Source organism: Nicotiana tabacum, chromosome 8, assembly GCF_000715075.1.
Source record: "Nicotiana tabacum cultivar K326 chromosome 8, ASM71507v2, whole genome shotgun sequence".
NCBI classification, from domain to species: domain Eukaryota; kingdom Viridiplantae; phylum Streptophyta; class Magnoliopsida; order Solanales; family Solanaceae; genus Nicotiana; species Nicotiana tabacum.
In genome coordinates, this window is record NC_134087.1 from 3,616,554 (window position 1) to 3,625,414 (window position 8,861).

General features: G+C 35.8%; 1 pseudogene; it reads right to left on the reverse strand.

The window, feature by feature from the left end:
* Nucleotides 1-4,013: 4,013 nt before the first annotated feature.
* On the reverse strand, nt 4,014-8,155 carry LOC107801740 (glutamate receptor 2.8-like; annotated as a pseudogene).
* Nucleotides 8,156-8,861: the final 706 nt, after the last annotated feature.

Consider the following 8,861-nt stretch of genomic DNA (forward strand, 5'->3'; position numbering starts at 1 on the left):
ATTAAATATTTGTTTTTATGATTATCAATGAACATTGTGTTATTTATTAACAACATATTATATTTCAGTTTTGTATTTTTCATTTTTTTGATGGTTATATATTTTTATACAATTATAATTTATAATAAAATTAATAAAATATATGAAAATTAATTTATAAAAATTATACACCCAAATTAAAATATAAAATTAATATTATGAAGATTTTACATAAAAACTATAATTAAATATAATATATTAAATTAAAAGTGTTATATGATTAAAGATAATATTAAATAATAGTGAATAGTAATGGTGTTGATGAATAGTGTTACCCCAAATTTGGTGTAACACTATTCACATTGGGTTGGAGCAAAAAAAATACTAAATCGTACACTAAAATAGTGTTTGGTGTCAAAATTGGTGTTGGGTTGGAGATGGTCTAAAACTCATTGTATTATAGTTGAAGAAAAATTGAGTTATTATTTTTTGTATATCAAGAAAATTAAATCAATATTTATTTTGAATTTTTTAGTCTAGAGTTGAAACTTACCTATTTTGGAAGACAGTTAAAGCAAGTCATGTTAAGAATTTTGCGTGAAGAAATATTTAAATAAAAGGAACAAATTATGCATAACACAAACAATAAAACTCCCTTGGTTTAAATTATATTTCTTCATTAGTTCGTTTAAAATAATAATATATTTTTAAATTTAAAAATAAGTTAATTTTAAAGTTTCTAATGAGAAACTTACATAGAGGGTGTTTGGCTAAGCTTATAAGCTGGTCAAGCTGGCTTATAAGCACTTTTTGGCTTATCTACGCGTTTGATAAAATTAAAAGTACTTATAAGTCAAAAATAAGCCAAAAGTCATAAGTTGGTCTCCCCCAACTTATCAAATTTCAGCTTATAAGCACTTTAGGTTTGACCAAAATATTTACTATTCTATCCCTAAAATACTTCTTTTTAAAACAAAACTCTTTGTATACCCAGTTCTTCAACTGCTTATTATTAATTTCATCACTTTTATCCAAACACGTAACTGCTTATTTTTTAAATCAGCTTCAACACTTAAAAGTGTTTTTCAGCACCTAGTGCTTATCAGCTACTCTAAATCAGCTAAGCCAAACAGGCTCATAGTCGAGATAACCCCATAAAACTTTTATTTTTCAAGCTTTTAAAATTAAAAATTTTAAAATATTTTATTTAAATAAAAATTACGAACAAGGATAAATACAGAGATTAAATATAAATTATTTTTGAAAATAAAAAGATAAATTTGACCCAAATTCTCTAATATCACATTAGTTGGTTATATATTGAATTAGGCCATTTAGGTAGGTACCAGGTACTCGTTTTGTCTGTAACTACAAAGCAGCGAGAGCGAGAGAGAGCGAGAGAGAGAGAGCGAGAGAGAGAGAACAGCAGAAAAATGGCTTCAAACGCAGCGGCGCCGTTTTGGAGGTCGGCGGGTATGACTTACATAACATACTCAAACCTATGCGCTAACCTGGTTAGGAACTGCCTTAAAGAGCCTTACAAATCCGAAGCTCTGACCCGTGAGAAGGTCCACTACTCCGTCTCCAAATGGGTCGATGGCAAGCCTCAGAAACCCAGTAAGCAATCTCTCTGTTTTTTTTTTTTCTTTTTTTTTCTTTTTCCCTTTCAATCAAGAAGTGTAAAATTCAGATCTTTGGTTTTCTTATTTGTGTGTCAATTCATATTAATGTTTCAGTAAATCTTTTATTGCTACTGTTCGAATGCTGTTATTCGTGATGGACATTACGTTATAGGTTTCACAAATTAATTGAAACCGCAAATTGGTTATCTTTGGTTTTTTTTTTTTTGCGTGATCAATATATGAAATTTCTAAATCTAGGGTTTTCTGTTCAAATTCCAGAAAGCTACGAGATTATTGATATAGGAGTTGTGCTCTTAATCGAATATTAATCAAGAGGAGAATTCGTCGCTAGACATGAAAATGTTCTAATTAAACTCTTTGGCTTACGAGAGATAACCAACCAGTTTAAAATAAAAGGAGTCTAGTGGTTTATCCCGCAGTTCCCTTTTTTGTGGATTATGAAAGCTTTACTCTTTTTGACTTGCATGTGAATATCATATCCACTTTAACCTTGAATGGTTGATAATTAACTTGGCAGACTCAGGAGGGTAATAGAATTGGATTCATCCGAACCCAATAGCTTTAGCTCAAATCTTGTATATTTGTTAAAAAATTCATTAAATTAGTACCAAGTAATACATTTTTAACCCAGTAAATCAAATGGCCTATGGTAGAATTTCAAACTCGAATCCATAAAGTTCAAATTCTGGATCCACTTCCAAGACTTTGCGGTGCTGAGAATCATAGATACTCAGATGGTGTCTATGCTGTTTGCCTCTCTAAATTGCTTGTCTGAAATTATTGAACTCAGCTACTGCCTTGAAGTATTCCCCAAATTGTGGTTGTCTAGTGTCTATCATTTGCTTATTATTGTCCATCTGGTTGCCTACTAATTCTCTGCTCTTTCTTGTTTATTCCCCTCCTCCTCTTAAAAGATAATCTCTTCTCACTTCTAATTGTTGCTGTAGAGTGTACATTGGGATATCATTCTCCCATTTCATCATATCCTATATATTTGTGTTCTCAACATGTCAAAGATGAAATGTTTAAATGACACAATTTGTTTCACCTATTCTCCCTTTCTCCAAAAAGTGTTTCTTCTCTTGTTCCTTTTTTATAGTACAAGATCTAACTAAAATTTGAAATCGAAGTTGGACTCATTAAGAGAAAGAAGAAGTGGAGGATCATTATGATGACACCAAATGCAACTGGCGACTGGCAACTGCTAATTGTTGATAATGTATATTGATGTATAGATGCTTCTATTTGTGTTTATACATGCTCTTTAATTGGAATGACTCTCACATGTTCAAATTCATAAACAAATGAATTGTGGTGAATGGGAATTTGGCTTTTTGTATCTTTAAGAAATGTCATGTCTGCATTTTTATGTGATGTATGCACTTCTGAAAATATTAATTCCATATTTCTACATACGTTTCTTTTTTATGTGTTAGATGAGGGGATGGGGCATGGAGGATGGGTTATATGGCCTGTATATACGTTATTTGCTCTATTGTCTAAGTGCCATCGCCAGCTGTGCTTTCTGCTTAGTGCTTACTGATAAACATTTATTCTGGTTTTTGAACAGCCATCCGCTCAGATTCTCCTGAAGAATGAAACCAACTGAACAAGGTTGGGTCTCAGGCTTTATTTCTTCTCTCAAATGAATTTTGTACTTTCCTGGCATTACATACGTTGCTCGTCTGCTGGAGCTTGCATAAGAACATTTATATGCTAATAATATAGCCGATGGACCTTGATTTATACCTGTTGGATGGAATTGTGATAATGTTTATTTTTAGAACCTGCTTCTGTTGTCAAGAGACTTATTTCCTTTTTTCTAACGAAAACTGTCATAATGCATCAAGCCCAACGTTCACCTGTGTAATTTTAATCATTGAGCCTTTGAAGATTGTCTTGGAACATAACAGAAAGTAACCGCCATGGTCAACAAAGCAGCGGTCTTCTGTTTTCAAAAGGGGTGAGAAGGAAGAAGAGGGTAGAGCAGAATTGTTGTACACTTTATTTCCTACGAACCTGAACTTAAATATCTAAAACTAATGACATAACACCAATACGACTTACATTATAAAATATTTTTCAAAAATAAATCATCTAATTTTAAATGCTAACGCCACCATAAAATTCATGGTTGGAAGCTTGAACTCTTTTCTTTCTTCATTACTCCAGTACAACACTTTGGAAATAAGTTTGAGGCTTGATAGATTATGTTAATGCACGACCATAATAGATTGGTTATAACGTCGAATCAGCCATTCTTGACTTGCTAAGTTTGCTGGGCTAGCAAACCTATATATTTATCTTTTCATGAACCACTTGGAGTTGAATTATACTCTTCCTCTAATTCTTGCTTTTATCCACGTAAATCTTGCCAAGAGCGCAAAAATATCTTCTTAAATCTTGCTTATCCATCTAAAATCTTATCACAAATATTATGGTCAATAGTGCCAAAATGATAGTGTAATTTGTTGAGCTTTTCTTAAGCTAGTTCATCACTATATGATCTCTCTTAGGCTGTTCATAATTGTAGTAGCAGTTGTATGTATCATCTCTCTTCATTTGCCTCTGTAATGATTTCTTCAAGTGGAGTTCCAGGTTCTCTTGTAGAGAACCCTTCATCCGGAGGCGATGCAGTTCTGGTTTCTGGGCTTTGTGAGGGAAAGTTGGGCAATATTTCAGGGGAAGCTGCACTTGCTGTGAATGGTATAGTCTTTTGGCTTTCATTGCCTTCACCCGGCTTTTCTGACTTAGAGTTAGGTTTCTCTTTCTTGTCATCAAAGACTTTTGCTAAAGCAGTAAGCTTTTGCCATATAGAATCATCAGTGGCTAAGATTTCCCTGTTCTGATAAAGAAAGATGAGGAAGAATATGAGAAGCGCGGAACTTGCTGATACACCAACTATGAGGAAAAGGCCCTTAAAACTATCTAGCTTGAGGCTATCAGATGTTATAGGCATTCCATTCCATCTTTCTCTGGACAATCTGTTTCATTCCCAGACCAGTTCTGTATTATGTTATTCATAACCCCTCCCTTCTTCACCCTGAAGGCTGCTCTTGAGACGTCAGGTATCAATGGAGATCCTTTTGGAAACGCCTGCATGAAATTTTGGAGAAAAGAATGGGAATAGATTAAGTAAACTACCATTGGTAGTATAACTTCAGTTATGGAACCTTTCCAATTAAATGATGCAGCGAGAATCTTACGAATCCAAAGCCAGCAGTCTTGTAAGTCTGACCGACCATAATATACTTCCAGCAGTACTTGTTGAGGAAGAGTCTGAGATAAGGTAGTTCATCAACAATTGCACCAACACCTCCATTTTTACTTCCTCTCGAGAGGGCATCATTATACTCTTCCAATTTGCTATAACTTCTAAGCTTGGTGCTGTCAAATTTCATGCGCTTCAAGATGTCTTCGACAAAGGAACCTTTTTGGTACCCAACATATTCTCCATTCTTGATGAGATCATTGAGGTCTGTTATAGTAGGTTGGAGCTGTTGCACCGTTAACATAGATGTTAAGCTGGCGGTATAACTTGATGTCAGTACTAGCACCACGAAAACCCACACAATCACCACAAATCTTGTTAAGTTGCTTGTTACCCTCTCTCCTGCAACCAGCCATATGATCTGTTGAGAAACAAGGAGAATATAAAGATTTATTTCATATGTAACTTGCTTTGAGTTAGAGACTTACTGTGAGCAAAAACTAGAGTTGAGAAGGAAAACCAGAATATCATCCCAACTTGCTTGCCTTTGGGTCCTCGAAACTCGTTGTTTACACGGTGTTCGAGTACCCAAACCACCAAACCAATGAAGACGAAGAATGCTCCAATTGTTATCCAAAGTTCGCTCTGTAGAGGTTTCAAGAAAATCCACACATTCTTCCTCTCATCATCCCCTACTAGCACAACTGCAGAAATAGCCGATTCTGTAAAAGGTATGAAATCTACATACTTGGATCGGTTCGCTAAAATGGTCACATCACCTATAACTGCATCATATTCCTGGTTAAAGCAAACAATGGTTATTGCAGTAATTATGGTTTGTCACAAAAGCAGAAAGTAGATACGAAGGTCCCAAAAAGGAGCTTGTGAGTAAGGTATTCAACCAAAGAGGTTACTACAAACCGGGATTATACATTACCTTAAAAAGGTCCTTGTAAACAAGATCCTCATAGTCTGGAAGAGTGTTGGTATCTGGTATTTGAAATGGAATAAGTTCGTAAGGGACAGCATATGGCAAAGATTGGATGACTTCTTTGAAGACATCTGCACAGAAACCAGTTGAATCTATGTCCACTTTAATGAATTGCTCCAACCCTCCTTTGACAGGAATTCCAACCCTTAACTTCTTACCATTTGTGGCAATCTCCCAGCCTCTTGGAACAATAGTAGAATCACCGGGCCAAATGATGGGCCCTAGTTGCTTAGTATTACTCTTAGTTGTTTTACCATTCATCCTCAGTTTATACGAAATTCCATCCTTCTCTGTCCAGAATCCTATGCTTCTCTCTCCCTTCCCAATTATATTCACAATCTGATATGGGAATGGCTGCAATTCTCCCTCAATGATACGGAAATCACCACTTAGTCCTGTTTTTAGTGTTGTGTTTTGCATAGAGTTGATGAGCAGAGATCCCAATTCTGAGGTTCCAAGTGCCTCTAAGTCCGTTAAGTTCTCTCTAGTGTCCGTTTTCTTGAATTCTGGAATGACAGTGGTGCCCACTTTCTCTACTGCGTTTGCTAAGATGGTAATGCTATCGTAGGCCCATAGCCCGAAAACATTGAGTTCAACTGGGTCCGTGTTTGGATACTCTTGACGAAATCTCTTTCTCCATCTCTTGGTGAAATTGTTAAGCTCATTTGATCTTGGAACATAAGGCTTTATACCAAGAAGACCTTGCATTGATGACTCAATCACTGAAGGATCTATCGAGTCCAAAAGACTCGTTAGCACATCCGTGATGATCCATGCATATCCACTGCTCATCATCCCGACTTCTTTGGCCTTGAGGAAAAGGCGTGAGGCAAGAAAAGGTCGCAAGTGTACGACAAAGACCCTGGTCTGTATTGTATTCAACTTGTATAGCTCCATGAGGATTTGATCATCATTGGCTGAAGGAGAAATAACACATCTATAGGAGACTAAAGTGCTGATTTCCAGTAAGGCATCGGTCAAATGTGGAACTATCCCGGTCCCATAGAGGCTCTCTTCATGGATGACTACAACCTCCCTCCAGTCAAAGCTCTTAATAATTGCTGCAATGGCCTTGGTCTGGCTGGAAGAAGGAAGTGCTGCTCTGATGAAATAGGGATTTTCCTTGACTGTAAGTAAAGGACTTGTTGCTGGAGAAATGATAGGGATTTTTGCTCTTTTCCCTATGTCAATTACAAAATCAGTTTGTGTGGACATTTGTGGCCCAAAGATGGCATGTACTTGGGCATCCTTTAGCAAGTATATGGCTGCACATACACAATGAAGCTATAAGAAATTGTAGGAACATCCCTTTCAAAGGGAAAGGAATTTTCTTAGGGAAAAAGAGAATATCTTGATAATAGGGCAGGAGTATCTCCTCCATTTTATCTGACACACTTTCCTTTTGAATTTGAGCCGAGGGTCTTTCGGAAACAGCTTTTCTACCCCTTTGGGATAGGGGTAAGGTCTGCGTACACACTACCCTCCCCAGACCCCACTAAGTGGGATTTCACTAGGTCGTTCTTGTTGTTGTACTTCCTTTTGAATTTGTCCACACAAAAAAATTGTCCCAAAAGAAAAAAATGACACCTTTTTTTTTTTTTTTTGGAAACTACTTAATCTTAGCATCCCCATTTTACTCTTAATAACATAACTTGTTGGGATCTCAACTCCGAAAAAACTTGAGAAACTTTCACTACTACTTATTTAAAAGGATACTTTTAATACTTTGCATAATTAGTAAGTTTTCTTTAATTTCTTCAATTTAGTGTCCAACCAAACACCGTCGTATAAATTGGGATAGAGAGAGTACTAACTATACTAACTACTGACTACCAGAGCATGTCTGACTCGTGAAGCAAAGAGAGTAAGAAATTCTAGTTTAATAGAATATATCTTGGAGCAGAATTTACCAGCGGATGCTGCTTCAACATCATCTTTCTTGGAATCCCTGAAGTGAGGGACTATCCTAATGGCACTGCGATTAGCGGCATGGTAATCTTCAAGAGCTAGCAAGATACATGTGTGCATTACTTTTGCTACAGTTGTTTCCATATCAAGAATTATACCTACATCTACCTTCTTTATGACATTAGTTTCATCTTGACCTCTTATTGGCATTATGTGGTAGCAAAAGCTAATGATAGAGACAAACTGAATGAAAAGAATCAGGAAGTGGCATCTTTGGTTTTGCATCTGAAAAGCTCTGTAAATTTTCTAAGAGTTGGCCAACAAGGAGTTGGGGCTTTTTGAGAGTAACTACCTTTCAAAGCTAAAGCTCTTATCAAAGATGTGTCTTAAGTTCTCTCAAATGGGTGGGCTTCAGAATCAAGAAACTTCTTACTCTTCGACTAGTAATTTCCTTAAGTAATATAATAAGACCAAAACCCAATAATTGTAGAAAGAAAAGTCAAATATAAGTTTTAAAAGAAGGAAAAGTTGAAGATATTTCGTTTCATTATTGAGAGAGAGAGGACTTTCAGAGCTAGTAAGCTTTCTCGTTTGACCAAATCAAAACTAACTGAATATAGTGACTGAATTCATTTGAATAATTTATACATGTTGAATAAATTTCTTAAGATAAATACATGATTTGAACTAAAGCTACTGAGTTTGGTCGAACCCGTAGGTTGTACTCTCCCTCCGCCCCTGCACACTCATGACCCGCCACCCTGATCGGCCAATCGGAGATAGCGTCATACATGGAATGGAATGATGATGCAGTTAGATATCAGAAGTCAACTTGGTCGGTTGGGTTTTGGAGATGATTATATAGGCGTCAATGTCATTGGGCTGTTTTTGTTAATGTAAAAGGAAGCTGCTTGCGAACTACCTATGACTGGAAGTAAACTGTGAGCATATTACCGCTTGTCTTTTTCATCAAAATTCTCGCTTATCCCTAAATATAACTTTAAGAGTGTGTTTGGTTCGCAAAATATTTTCTTTTATTGCTTATTTTCTCATAGCTTTGAAAATAAAGACAGAAGCAATTAATATTTAAGAAAACCCTTTTTGAAATAGAAATAAATCCGCAACATAA